Genomic DNA, 14,354 nt, shown 5'->3' with positions numbered 1-14,354 from the left:
TCCCCCAATTTGCATGATAAGTGGTACCTAGTGTTTTTAATTTGCGTTTCTCTTTCACTAGTAATTCAGTGATATGGAATGTATTTTCATTTGTTCATTTGTACTTTGCATTTCTTCTTTTGAAGAATCATTCATATCCTTTGACTACTTGCCCGTTGGGTGTTTGGTTCAAGTTCTTGTGTGTTTTGGTTATCAGAATTTTATCAGTTGTATTTGATGCAAATATTTTCTAACACTACCTTTTCTCTTCTAATTATCTGCATTAAGTTTGTGCAAAAGTTTTAAAATTTTATTTTGTAAAATCTTTTCTCTTACCTTTTATGATCTTTTCTATCCTTTGCTTGGTTAAGCATTTTTTTTCTTTGTTTGCTTTTTCACTAGGCAAAGGGGTTAAGTGACTTGGCCCAGGGTCACACAGCTAGTAAGTGTCAAGTGTCTGAGGCCAGATTTGAACTCAGGTCTCCTGACTCCAAGGCTAGAGCTCTATCCACTGCACCACCTAGCTGCCCCATGGTTAAGAATTTTCTCTGTTCCTCTCCGTGTCCCCCTTTCCACCACTTTCCTCAGCCATAGTTGTGAAAGGCATTTAATCTTAGAATGAATTTTTCATTGGAATGGATCTGTGATTTATTTACGATGGGGAATTCTCTGTGATGAACTTCCCTCTCTCTATGCAGGTTAGGCCCTGGCTCTGCAGTTTTATAGTAAAGTTACCTGAGACATCAAGTAACTTGACCAGGGTCTCACAGCCAATAGCAGTCAGAATTTGAACCCAAGTCTCCCTGGACTTCCTTAGCCCAGCGCTTTCTCCACTATGCCATGCTGCCTCTTCAGAATAGATTTTCAGAGTTTTTCACAACGACATTAAAAGACATGGATGCATGGACAGCAGATTTTTATAAACAATTACAAAATATCAGCTGACTCAGTTCCTATTTGGATACAAGAAAATTCTAGCTTAACAAATAATTCAAGCAGTCATTCCAAAATGGTTTTTAACTGAAAATTACCTTTAATAAAGATCTAAGTAAATTGGGGGGAAAATAAATTTATTATTAATTTTATATTAAAGTTATTTTTTTCGTAAAGAAAACTGTACATTGAATTAGTGGTGAAACTTTTTTTTAATTGGAGAATATTTTCCTATATATGTTTCTGTTCATTGTTTTCTGAAAAACTTAAAATGAATTATACTCTTTGGTTAATCATAGTTTTTAGTTTCAGTGACCTTGTGCCTGGTAGTATTTGTCCTGTTGCTTGATGCGATTGTTATTCTTAGAAGTGTGTGCTTTCTTTCCTTTGTTGCATTTAGAGTGTATGCTCTAATTATGGCCGAAATTGAAATGATAATTTTTAACAGAAAGTTTATATGTGCTAATAACTTCAAGCTAAAAGTAAGCTGTGGGCATATTTCCTTTAAATCTAAAAAGAAAAATATTTTGATGTTCACTGTATGAATTTCTATGAGATTTTATATAAGATTGCTGGTAAAATAGATTGGCAAACTGCCATGACGCTACTTCTTTCAGGAAAAAAAACCCATTTCAGGATGCCCTTTTAAAAATGTACTTCCCAGATGGCTGCTAGTAACCCTTAAGTTGACTTGCTAGAAGCAAAAATAGTGATCAGTTGCATTGACATTACTTTCTGGGTTCAAATTTTATGTTCCCTTCTGCTCACAATTTTAGTTTTTATTTATTTTCAATTTAAAAAGTCCAATAGGACTATATTAAGTTCCTATATTGACATATCACTTTGGAGTGTAGAAATGGACTTGCAAATAGGGGCAAAAATTGAAAAGCATGCATTGGCAAAGTGAAATATTGGCCATTTCCTTGAGGCACCTAGGTGGTCCAGTGGATAGAGTACTGTACTTTGGATCAGGAAGTGCTTGTGCAGCCGTGTCTAATTCTGTGACCCCATTTGGGGTTTTCTTCGCAGAGATACTGGAGTTATTTGCTCTTTCCTTCTCCACCTCATTTCACGGATGATGAAACTGAAGCGAACAAAGGTAAGTGACTTGCCCAGGGTCACACAGCTAGTAAGTGTCTGATGCTAGATATGACCTCAGGAAGATGAATCTTCCAGACTCCAGGCCCAGCAGTCTATCCGCCACCTATCTGTCTCAAGGATATTAAGAAGACATGACTTCAAATCTAGCCTCGGACACTTACTAGCTCTGGACAAATTACTTAACCTCTGTTTGCCTCAGTTTCATCAACTATAAAATGGGGATAATAGTAACTTCTGTCTCACAGGGTGGTTGAGGATCAAATGAAATAATAATTTTGAAAGGTACTTCCACCTGGCACAGTAATAGTAGACTCTATATAAATGCTTACTCCCTTCCTTTCCCCAAGAATAGGCCTCGCTAGTAAAATCTGTCAGCAGGCAAGTGAGCATTTTAGTATAAATCCAATGAGCAGCTTATTTCATTAATATTCTGCTCTATTGTGCTGACAACTGACAATAGCCTCAGAACCCGAAGGGAACACCGGGTTGAGAACGCCAAGGGAGAGGAGTGAGTGAATCCAGCAGTGAATGAAAACTCTTGACCAGGACCTGCTGACCCTTTTAGAGGGCTATCAGTTCATTGTTAACATTTAACAGAACAGTCTGAAATGGCTCTGTCAAGAATTCTTTTTCATATCTAATACTTTAAATGCTTCCATTGTTGGATCATTATTTTTCCTGAATAGTGTCTCTGGAGCTAGTGCTGTGCACAGTTGGACAAGCAAGACCACCATCTGAAAATGTGCTTTTAAAAAACCCAATAGGCTCTTTCATCTGAATCAACTCATATTTACTTTTTAAAGGGAAATTTGATTAAATTATTATTTGAATAATTCTTCTTCTCTGGCTGGAATGTAACTAGATATTTCTGTGTCAGTGTTAACACTTTGGGTTACAATTATGATGGTAATGAATTAATTGATCTTTCCCCTCGGGGTAAGGGCTGTAATTAAAAATGTCTGTGAACTGTATAGGCCTTAGTGGGCTTCAGGGTCCCTTGTAAAATATTATTAAAAGACTGAAAATATTTACTCAGGTATGGTGAATACATTATACACTATAATCTTCATTTGGTTAGCAAAGACTTTTTGTCAGATTTGATTGTCTTTATTGGACTTCTTTGTATTTCATTGGACTTCTTTGTATTTCTGAAATGTTATCTCCAAATCATTTTCTAGTTGTTGTTCAGGTGTTTTCAGTGTGTCTGATTCTTCACGACCCCATTTGAGGTTTTCTTGGCAAAGATACCAGAGTGGTTTGCCATTTCCTTCTCCAGCTCATTTTACAGATGAGGAAACTGAGGCAAACAGGGTTAAGTGATGTCAGCAGACAATCACAACTTCACGAAACTTACTTGAAAACTAGTTTTATTGCAAGAGAAATGAACATGAATGTGGAACTCAAAGAGTTCACAGTCTATACAGAAGTTTTCATTTTTATAACAGCAGGACAAAGGAAGAAGATACCTGAAATCTCCCGCTAAAGGGGTGTGGTATGGGAGGGGGAAAGGTGCGATAAAGGTGGGAGAAGGACAAAACCCCTCCCAAAAGGGAGGAACAAGGTGATGGCAAAAGCCACATTCTTTTCCCTTGGGAACTGCTAGACTGTGAAGATAGGATGGGCTGTTTATCTACATGGGTACCTGCCGTACAAGCAGTTTCTCAGGCTGGTGAAGACTGACTGGCGCCTGTCTAGACTCCCAGGGACACACAGGGAGTCCAGCTTGGGTTGCAAAACATGTTATTGTCAGCTCAGGGGGAGAGTTTAGGGCCATTTAGGGCCTCCTGCATGCCCTGGGCCCAGTGTTTCTGGAAAATATGGCAACTCAAAAAGACAAGTTCAAGCGACCCTTTAAAGTCCTTAACAGTGAGTTGCCCAAGATCATACGGCTGGTAAGTTTCTGAGGTAAGTTCAGGAAGATGAATCTTCTTGACTCCAGGTCCAGCACTCTATCCACTGTGACACTTTCTAGTGGTAGCTCTTTTCAGTAGAGTGTCTTGTACCCAAGGTCCCTCAGTAAATTCTATATTGGTATTTAAAATAGGACTATGCATTTGACACTTCATCATGTGGGCTTTCTCACTAGATTACTAACCTCTTTCCCTTTACATTACAAATGTTGAAAGAGTGTGTATGTTGGTTGGGGTGAGGGAGGAGAAACCCATTCCCTGAATTTTACTCATATCTTTTCCTCTTATATATCCTTCACACAGAAATATGTGGTTAAATATCTTGGGATCTCTGCTATAAAGCAGGAACTTGGGGGTGGGGTACATAGGGAGGGGTGTAAGGAATCAATCGAAAGATATTTTAATGCTTCAAGAATTTGTGATTTCGTATATATATATACACACATACTTAAACCAGCACAGATTCTAAAACCTCCCTTGCTGAATAGCCTAGCCAGTAACTTCCTTTGACCCAAAAGGTTTATCAACTGATAGCTTCCTTAAATCCCAACTAAAATCTCACCTTCTAGAGGAAACCCTCCTCAACTCCTCCTAATTCTAGTGCCTTCCCTTTGTTAAGGAGTCAAGGGAGTGAATGAAATTTCCATGGGAGACAAAGTAGAGAGAGTGAAGAGTCTTGAACTAGATCCCAAACTTTAATCCCCAAGGGACAGAGAAGAATGGATAGACAGCCAGAAAAACCTAGGGAGTATGGTGTCATGGAAGCCAAGAGAGAGGAAGATATCCCCAGTGGGGCGTTTTGCTGATCTCTTGACTGCATCCCCATGAAGTCTAGTAAGAAGGGGACTAAAAGAGTCAGTGTAAATAGTAACTGTTGTTTTCTTCTGGCCAGAAACTTGGAGGTTCTTCCCCTCCCAGGTTGATTCTTTGGTGAAGGCAAACTAGTCCATCTTTAGCCTTGATTATTAACTATCCTTTAATTATTGAATGGGTGTTGCCTCAGACAAACTGAGACCTGGGAAAGACCTTTACTTAAAAAGGCTGTGGTTCCCCTTTGCATCTGGGGCCATAGCCAGTTGTCCTGATCTATGTCTTACTACTGGACTCCTGGTAACCCTGGAGGAGAGAGTGAGACTTATGACTTTGTCACTTAAATCCAATTCACTTGCAAGTCAAGACATCACCCTCTTGATGTCATTGGTTCTTTTTAAGAACAAAGGATGAACAACAACATTTATCCTGTATACAGCTTACTTTGTATGATTCTGTCTTGTCATGTCTCCCTCATTCGTTAGACTGTAAGCTCCTTGAGTTCAGGTGCTGTCTTTTGCTACTTTTTGTATCCCCAGCATCTAGCACAGGGCCTGGCACATAATAGGCACTATGATTGGTTAGCCTTCTGATTGTGAGCTTCTCCAAATGTAACAGATTAGCTCTTACATAACTATAGTCCTTCTCTGGCCAAACATTCCCGAGTCTCTCCCATCCTTTAAAAAAAAAAAATCCCTTCCCTAGACCCTCCTGTTACTTCAAACTCTTAGAGTGTATTTCTTTTCCTTTCTCATCCAGATTCCTAGAAAAAAAAAGCTATCTACCTTCATTGCCTTCATTCCCTCAACCCTTTGAAGTCTGGTTTGTGACCTTATCACTTAAGTGAACCTTCTTTTTTCTTTTTTCCCCCTTGGCACTAGAAGGTATTTTTTTTTAATTTATTTTGATTTATCAACAATCACTTCCATATGCTTTTGAGTTTAAAATTTTTCTCCCCCTTCCTCCCCACCACCCTCCCCAAGACGGCGCAAATCTGATTTAGGCTATATATATACATTCTTATTAAACACATTTTCAGATTAGGGATGTTGTAAGTAAAAATTAGAACCAATAGGAGGAACCACCAGAAAGAGGAAACAAAACTCAACAGAAGAGAAAAAAAAATAGCAAACAGTATATTTCGATCTGCATTCAAATTCCACAGTTCTTTCTTCGGATGTGGATAGCATTTTCCATCACAAGGCCTTTGGAGATGTCTTAGATCCTTGTTTTGCTGGGAAGGGTTAAGTTTATCAATATTAGTCATTGCACAACGTGGCTGTTATTATGTACAGTGTTCCCTTGGTTCTGCTCTCTTCATTAAGTGAACTTCCTTATTTCAATGATAGCAGTAGTTTCTTACCTGCCATATTGGATGTTCTTGGCTCAGTCTTCATTCTTGATCTCTTCTGCATTTGAAGCTGTTGACCAGGCTCTCCTCCTGGAAATGCTCACTGTTTTGGTTTCTTAAGACACCATTTTTTCCTGGTTCTTCTCCTGTCTGTCTGGTCATTCTTTTTCAGTCTCCTTTGCTAGTTTATTATGCTTATTATGCCATCCAACTGTAGGTATTTACCAAAGCTCCATCCTAGGCCCTCTTCTCTCAGGACCTTCTTTATTGGTAAGAAGCATTTCACTGCTGCATCTCCAAACTGTCAGACCCCTCACTGTCCCTTACCCTGCATATCCAATCTAGTTGTCAAATCTTGCCTTTTCTACACTTAGACTGCCTCTCATAGCTGTTCTTTTCTCTCTACTCACATAGCTACCACTTTATTTTAGGCCTTCATCCCCTCTTTCCTACATTATTACAACCTCTTCCCAATTGGTGGCCTTGTCCAAAGATTCTCATTGTTTCAGTCTATCCTGTATGCAGCCACCAAAGTGAGCACAGATCTAATGATCTCCCTCACCTGTTCAATGAACTCTGGTGGCCTCTATTGCCCCAGGATAAAATACAAACTTCTCTGACCCAACCTAGTTTCTGTCCTTATTTTAACCCTCCTTACTCTCAGCAGTGCTGGCAAACCACCCTTCAGTCGTCTTCCTCACATGACTCTCCATCTTCCATCTCAGTCATTGTAAGGCTGTCCCAGATGGAGTACCTCTCTTTCTTTTAAGATGTAGCCCAGGCATCTTCTGCATGAAAACTTTGCTAATTCCCCCCCAACTACTTTGCATTTAACTGTTTGCTGTGTGTATACAAATTCTGTGCCATGTATATTTTTATATGTACTCATCTTTCCTTTTTAATGTAAGCTCATCATGGGTGGAGATTGTTTTATTCTTTGTACTTCTGTCTCTAGTGCTTAGCATATAGTATGTGCTTCATAATAAACCTTGTTGATTCATTGATAATTTAAATATCACTATTTTAAGCCTTTCCATTTTAGGAACACCCACCAGAGTATTTGTTCCAGTGGCATAACTATTGAAAAACAAGTCACTCTCATGCCAGGATAAGGGTATCAGTTAGGCTTTAGTGGAAAAAATAGAGAAATTAGAATGGAATCTGAAACAGACTATCATAAGGTTGTTATTTTTTGGTTGCGAGGGGAAGGAAGTCAAATTCATCCATTAAACCAGTTAACTTTCAGAATAACTACTGGAATACCACCAAATATCTCATTGGTTCTGATTATTTTTTTCTTTTTCTTTTAAATAGATTTTGTGCTGCTATTATACCACATAATACAAATATTCTGGATTAGAAGCATCTGTGAAACTTTCTCCTGGAGGTGAAAACTGAAGACAGTTCTACAGCTTTGTAACTTCTGAAACATCATCTTCTGATAGTTATTTTATTAAAGAGTAGTACCTCGTTTTATCAGTCACGTCTTGTAACTGTGTGCCAAAGGTAAGTCAAATTATGCTTCAAAAGCTTAAATAGGTCTTGCTAAGGTATTGAATAGGGCTGTTTTTTACTTTTTCAACATAGAGTTTAGACTGTAAATATGTTATATTCAGATTCCTAGCTGCTGAGTTAATTCAGATTTAACTTTTCAAAAGGCCTGGTTTAAGATAGAATTATTTTTCTTGTTGAACTAATTGTTTCTTTGCATATGCTAAAGTAGATGAAATGATAGAGGTTAAGTCTTCTTTTCCAAGTCAAATACTGATAAGTTTTAATTTCTTTTATATTTAAATGACAACTTGTCATTTCAATGGCATTCTTCCTTTTTGTTGTAGAGACTGTGTACCCATCACATTTCTTTTTGCTTTGTCCACAAAGACCCCTACCTCCGTGTGTCAACAATATTTATGTTGTGAATTGAATGTGGCCAAAGACTTCTGGAGGTCATAGAGCGTACTTGTTGTAACAGATATTATGAGAAGCATCTTCCTCTAACAAAAGGATTTATTAGCCTCAGCCAATGACTGACATTTCTTATATTCTGCAACCAGTATTAAGCACCTATGATTACTATATCAAGTTATACTAGATAAGATTCATATTTAGGGAAAGCAAAAGAATGTGAGTAGTCCCTAGGAATTAATTGTAGAGAGATTTAACCAGTATGTTCTGAATTCCTCTTGTAGATTGAAGAAACTGCCTTATCTTAAGTATTATCTTGGTATTCATAAAAATATTTCATGAACACTTTTTTTTTTAGGCTAAAAGCATTGACTTGTTAAGGTTTTACAGTTGCATTTTCATTATTAGCTGGTACCTGAATTTGCTGAAAATTCATTGGATTCTTGAACATTTATATTGGAATGTTAGAAATTCCACAGTGGTCAGACCAATGGTGATTTCTCTAATAAATCATTCCTTGACAGGGACACCAACTAACGTTTTATGGGAAGGCATATTTATTCCTAGCTTCTTTTAATATCCCATTATGAATATCTCAAGTGAATTTTTTTGAACCTGTCCTCAACTAGTTAATATTCTTAAGCTGTTTTGCCTAGTTAACATTTTTTTGCTATTACCCTTTTGGGGAGAGAAAGTAATAAGTTATGTACATTTTCCACCTCAGTGTGAAGTGCTATTTAAACTTCCTGGTATTTGTGAAGAAGTCCCTATTCTTCTCTATTTCCTTAAATGAACTTGTATCTTTTACTTCCTTTGAATTTCTTCTCTCTACACTGAAAAGCATAATGTTTTCTGTTTGTCTTTGTGGAAGTCCCTCTGTTCCTTTAAGCGTTTTAATTTTCCTTTGTCCAGATTTTCTCAAACTCCATTCTATCTTTATTCGGGTGTGTGAAAACTGGCGATGCATATACCATCAGAGATTTTATGCAACGGTAGAAGTTGTTGGAGTTTTTTGTTTGCTTATTTTTGTTTATTTATTTTTATTTTCCCTATTGGTATTATTTGTGATGATACCTTTTTGACAGTGTTAGCACATTCTGCCATTTTTTTCAGGCTCTATATTAACAGCTGTGCTAAGTTAGCACATTCTTCCTGAGGTCTTTCTTCCCTCCTCCCTTGCTCCCAAGCTAACTGAATTTCCTATGGCAGTTTGTTTGAATCTCTCCTTTGGCCCCATCATTCCCTACCTTGTATTATATTTATATGTATACATGTTGTAATGAGGAGAACACAATGTAAATATTAAATTATGTCATTTCATCTTTGTGTCCTGTTGCCATATAGGCCAGGATCATTTTAGGACGGGTGGAATGGCTTTATACTTAGGGAGGTTTCTGTTTATTGATTCCTATACTTTAATAAACTAGTGTCACCAAGAACACAGCCTTACAGCAAACAAAGGCCATCTTAGTGGCCTTTTTGCCAGTTCTAATTCTCGATTTTCTCTCAGTTTGTTAATGAACTCAAAGACTTTCCCCTTTTCCCCCCAATTGGAAAAATCATCTACAAACCACTAATTACATTTGAAATATTAATAATATATTTGTGGAAAGCTTGTTTATATAATTTTTATTTTAATTATCTATAATTTAACCAGACATTTATTATTTATGATTATTATTTGGTTATTATTTTATTGTAATTTTAGTGGCACTCTTTGTTCTTGCAGCAAAATCATTTCTGTATGATATTCTTCTTTCTTTACTCCCACATTGAATTTTCCCTTTTAACAAAGTATGAGGGGGCTCCCCCTCTTGTTGATGTTGATATAGTCACAGATGAGGAACTGATAATATTTAATACCCAGTGATACCTTTATAAAATGTGAATACCTTGAATCAGAAGGGATAATCTTATTTGTTGATGGAAGATGGCCATGCCTTTGGGTGATTATTATAAGGCAGTTTGTCATCTCAAGGCAGTTGTGGAAACCCCAATGGTAAGTTAAACAATGTGTTTATGTTGTTGGGGTGGAGTTTCAAAGGGGAGTTATTCGTCTCCTGCTCCTCCTTGGCCAAAGCATTGAGTTATATACCTAGAACAGAGGCACCCTATTCAGCAAATGGAGGGTCATTTCTAGGGAATTCAAAAAACAATTGAGGTAGTAGAGACACATGTTCCAGATAGTAGACATGAATTAAGAAATGCGATGACTGGAGAGAGAGAAGTAGCTCTAAGTAACATAGTCCTTGGAAACAGAGAGGAGAGTCAGCTTTGACCTTAACACAGAGCTAGCTCTGACAATAGAGAGTTGGATGTTTCTTTAAGAAGAGAGAAAAGACATTAAATCTGTGCAGTTGAGGAGTTGTGAGTTGCCCTGGCCACATAATGTTTCTCTACATGTTTGCTTCACTTTCTTTGAGTTTGTGCTTCCTCTACCCAAAGATCCTATTTAAATTTGTCAGAGACTCTGTCTTAGGCTTATGGAGGGGAATATTTTTGTAGTTGTTTTGACTGTCCTGTCTTAGTAAACGCATTTGCTAAGAGCCATGGTAAAAACTGTCCAGGGAAAGCATACCAGTGGGGCGTTGGGAGCTACATAGTAAAGGGGACCCTAGAACCTCAAAATAATAGCTGTCCTATGAGGAATAACTGAAAGGGAGCACTTTGTGAACTGAAACAGTTAAGAAAATCAGCTGGTACCTGGTCATATTTGGTAGTATGTGCCCTATTCTGTACCCATAGTATATTCTTTATCTGTTTTCTAGAACTCCTACAGTTAATCATTTGGTCTTTCTTTCACTATTCTTTTCTTTTATGTCGCTGTAGTCATTGTATCTGTTGTTTTCCTGATTCTTCTCACTTATTCTCCCACTGACAGCCTAAAGTCAGAGTTAGTTTTGCTTAATGGGACAACTGCTTCAGGTATGAAACTTCAAGCATGAAACTCAGCATTCTAAACTCTTTGCAGCTTTTTAGCAGTTTTTTTTGGCCGGTGACATTTCCCCCATAGAAATCTTCCAAGGTAACAGAATCTACAAACAACACTAAACACAACAAAAGACAAAGATTTTCCTACGTTTTGCAAAGAAACAAAAACACAAACAAAACTACAAGCAAATACATACCATAGTCTTAATTTATTTTCAGTTTGCAATAATGAAAAGAGCCGAATTAGAACCAAAACAAATTACCAGTAAAATCTCCTGCAGATTTATGTCAGATATTACATAATTCAGTTATGTACTGTTTAGTCATTCCATAACTATCAGGAGCATCCCCTGGTCCCATGCTATCAAAAATCTATCCATGGGGGAACCCATAGGTATCTTACTACTATCCGTCTTCCTTCACCCCTGAGGGAAAACTTAATCTAAAACTATTCCGTATCACTTCTGGAGAGTTACTTGACCTCTGTGGTTGTCATTTCTGCATCTGTAAAATGAGGTGATTGGGCCAGACCACCTCTAAAATCCCTTCAAGATTTAAATCTGTGACCTTATGATTTGCTTGTCAAGTCTAGCTGGAACATTTTTTCAAGACTAATAAGAGTTCACCCTTGCAGTATGCAGAAAAGATTGCAAGGAGATGCTTAACTCATTCATTCAATGAATACTATTAATTGTCTACTAACTACTAGATGCTGGGGCAAGGTACAAAGTTAAGGTAAGATAGTCCCTGTCCTCAAAGATCTTACAGTCAGACAACAAACATTTGTTGTCATTGTTGAATCGTTTTAGTCATGTCCAACTCTTCGTGACCCTATTTGCGGTTTTCTTGGCAAAAATACTGGAGTGGTTTGACAGTTCCTTTTACAGATGAAGAACTGGAGCAAACAGGAGTAAGTGACTTGCCCAGGGTCACATGGCTAGTGAATGTCTGAGACCGAATTGGAATTCAGGTCTTCTTAACTCCAAGCCCAGCTTGCTATCCACTGCACCACCTAGCTACCCACCTTGTTAATATTATTATTATTGTTGTCATTATTATTGTTATTTAATTGAATGAATAAATGACAGTCTGGGAGAGGTATAAAACACAAACCTAGGGAGGCAAAATCCTTTTCATAAGAGGGTTAACATTGAGGGACAGTGATGGAGTAGAGGTATAAACAGAATCCAGTCTAGGTAGATCCGACAATAGTGGATAGATAACTTCTGGTCCTTCCTCTGACGTATACTGGCTGAATGGCCCTGTGTAAGTCACTTAACCTCTTGGTGTCCTAGGCGATATTCTAAGAGTACAGATTGCAAACAAGGTGTTGACCTGTACTGGAAAGAGGGATTTTCCCTACCTGGGAGTTGTGATACAGATGAAATCCCAGGTCCACTCCCTAACCCTAATATAAAATTAAGAGAAGACATAGCATGGAATGATAGGACTTAAGCAACTGTTCTTGCTGCTTAGAGACCTTTAACCAAAGACCTAGGTTATGCTGACCAAAAACGTAGTCAGATCCAAAGATGGATGCAAGGAGTTTTCTCACTGTTGTACGTCTCAAGCAACTCCTATGTCTTATTTGAAAACTAGCCTCGTGCCGATCAATCACTTATTGTTTCCTTGTTCCTTTGATTATATACAGACCCTTGTGGGGCGTGGGACACTTTTTTTTCTGATTTCAGGGAATTGCACCTGTTTACTTTCCTCTCCCAACTTGGAAAGTCCCTAACCTTTTCTCTAATTAGAAATCAGATTACCTTATATTGTGTTGCTTCCTTTTAATTAATTGGTCTTATTTGATTAATTGTAATATATAAAAGTCTGTCTCCCCCAAGTATGGGGTCTGGTCTTGATTTGTTGGGCAGTTGCCATGTTTTGCTTAATAAATCGATATGCTAAGAAGATTAAATCTTTGTTTCCTCAGTATTTCATCTTTCACCTGCCACAACTCTGCATCACTTAATGTAAAAGACTTCCTATTTTTCTCCAAATTTATGTCATTTTTCTTTAAAGTATTTTAAAAGGTGTAACTTAAAGAAAAAAATAATATTGATGACTATTACATAAAAATAAAAGGCATTTCTGAATGTCCTCTGCTATTCCAAAAAATAAGTATTAGCAACAGATACAGTTAACAGAAAAAAGTAACTTTGTCCCACAGTATATGCAGTGTTGTCTCTTAATGGTCTCATGCTTCTGTGAAACAGTGGGGAGGGTAGGTTTCATTTTTTGCATTTTCACTTCCTTAGAGTTTGGCTTCTTTTTAATCATCTTTTCATTTAATTTGGTTCTGCATCTTTTACTCAGCATCATTTTATATATATCATTTCATGTTTCTCAGAATTTCTTATTTTCATCCTTTCTTATTATACAGTAGCATTCTACTACATTGATAAACCACAGCTTGTTCAGCCATTACCCCAGTTGATTGGCATCCACTTTCTCCCAAAATTCATAGCTACTGTAAGTGTACCTGTGAGTATTTTAGCATTTATAGGGCTTTTTTTTTTTTTTTTGTCTTTGACCTCTGGAAATAGTGGGATTGCTGGATTGAAGCTTATGAATGGCTCAATTACTTTTCTCACACAATTTCAAATAGTTTTCTAAAATGGTTGGATTAATTTACAGCTTCATAATAAATAGCGTATTTATTAGCCTCTTTTCTTCTCTTTCCCCCAGCATTGAATGTTTGCCCTTTGGGGTCATATTTGCTAGGTGTAAGGTCAAACTTTAGAGTCATTTTAATTTGCATTTTTCTTATGAGTGACATGAAGTGCTTTTTCATGTGGTTGTTGCAATATTAGTGACATGAAGCGCTTTTTTCATGTGGTTGTTGAAACTTCGTAATTTTTCTTTGGAAAACTGTTCATATTCTTTGGCTGTTTACTGTTGGGGTCACATCATAATTTTAAGGCCTTACTACATAGTAATATTATAATACCTGTATACTGTCAGTTATTTAGATTATACTTTCATGATATAAATAATGTTTCATTGGACAAATATTGGATCCTGGGGGATAAAGTGATACTAATATATATTTCAAGAGAGATTATGTGTCAGATGACTTGAGTTTTGTGGGCTGAGTAAAGTAAATTAGACTTTTATTTCATAAATACAAGATCAGTTTTTAATATGTGTATTCAGACTATAAGTTAGTTACCATAATGTCATAATTTCCCATTCTAGTCTGGAAACAGCAAGAGCTTTGTTTAAATGAAATATTATCCCACTGAGGAGGAAAAAGGAAAGTTAAGCATTATTTATGTAACCCTTTCATTTGCAAAATGCTTTACAATCATATTTCTACTGGTAAAGAGAACCAGTTTGCCTCTTAATAATCAATTAATAAGCATTTATTATGTGCCCACTGTAAACAGTTAATTGTTGTTGTTGTTGTTCAGTTGTTTTAGTATTTGGCTTCG

General features: G+C 37.0%; 1 protein-coding gene across 3 annotated transcripts in view; it reads left to right on the top strand.

The window, feature by feature from the left end:
* The window catches only part of LOC114046277 (cytoplasmic protein NCK2), a 192,998-nt gene that overhangs the window by 102,811 nt on the left and 75,833 nt on the right, over positions 1 to 14,354 (top strand). For 2 of the 3 annotated variants that reach the window (XM_027866566.1, XM_027866567.1), the window contains exon 3: positions 7,399 to 7,590. The gene's annotated coding sequence lies outside the window, so the exon portion shown is untranslated. Of the gene's footprint in view, positions 1 to 1,969; positions 2,012 to 7,398; positions 7,591 to 14,354 lie in introns of those variants that run through there. The other variant, XM_027866568.1, reaches the window with a different exon arrangement.

Source organism: Vombatus ursinus, unplaced genomic scaffold, assembly GCF_900497805.2.
Source record: "Vombatus ursinus unplaced genomic scaffold, bare-nosed wombat genome assembly UNPS02014781.1, whole genome shotgun sequence".
Lineage (NCBI taxonomy): Eukaryota > Metazoa > Chordata > Mammalia > Diprotodontia > Vombatidae > Vombatus > Vombatus ursinus.
Note: the sequence above shows the minus strand (reverse complement) of the source record. Positions and strands in the feature narration are given on the sequence as shown.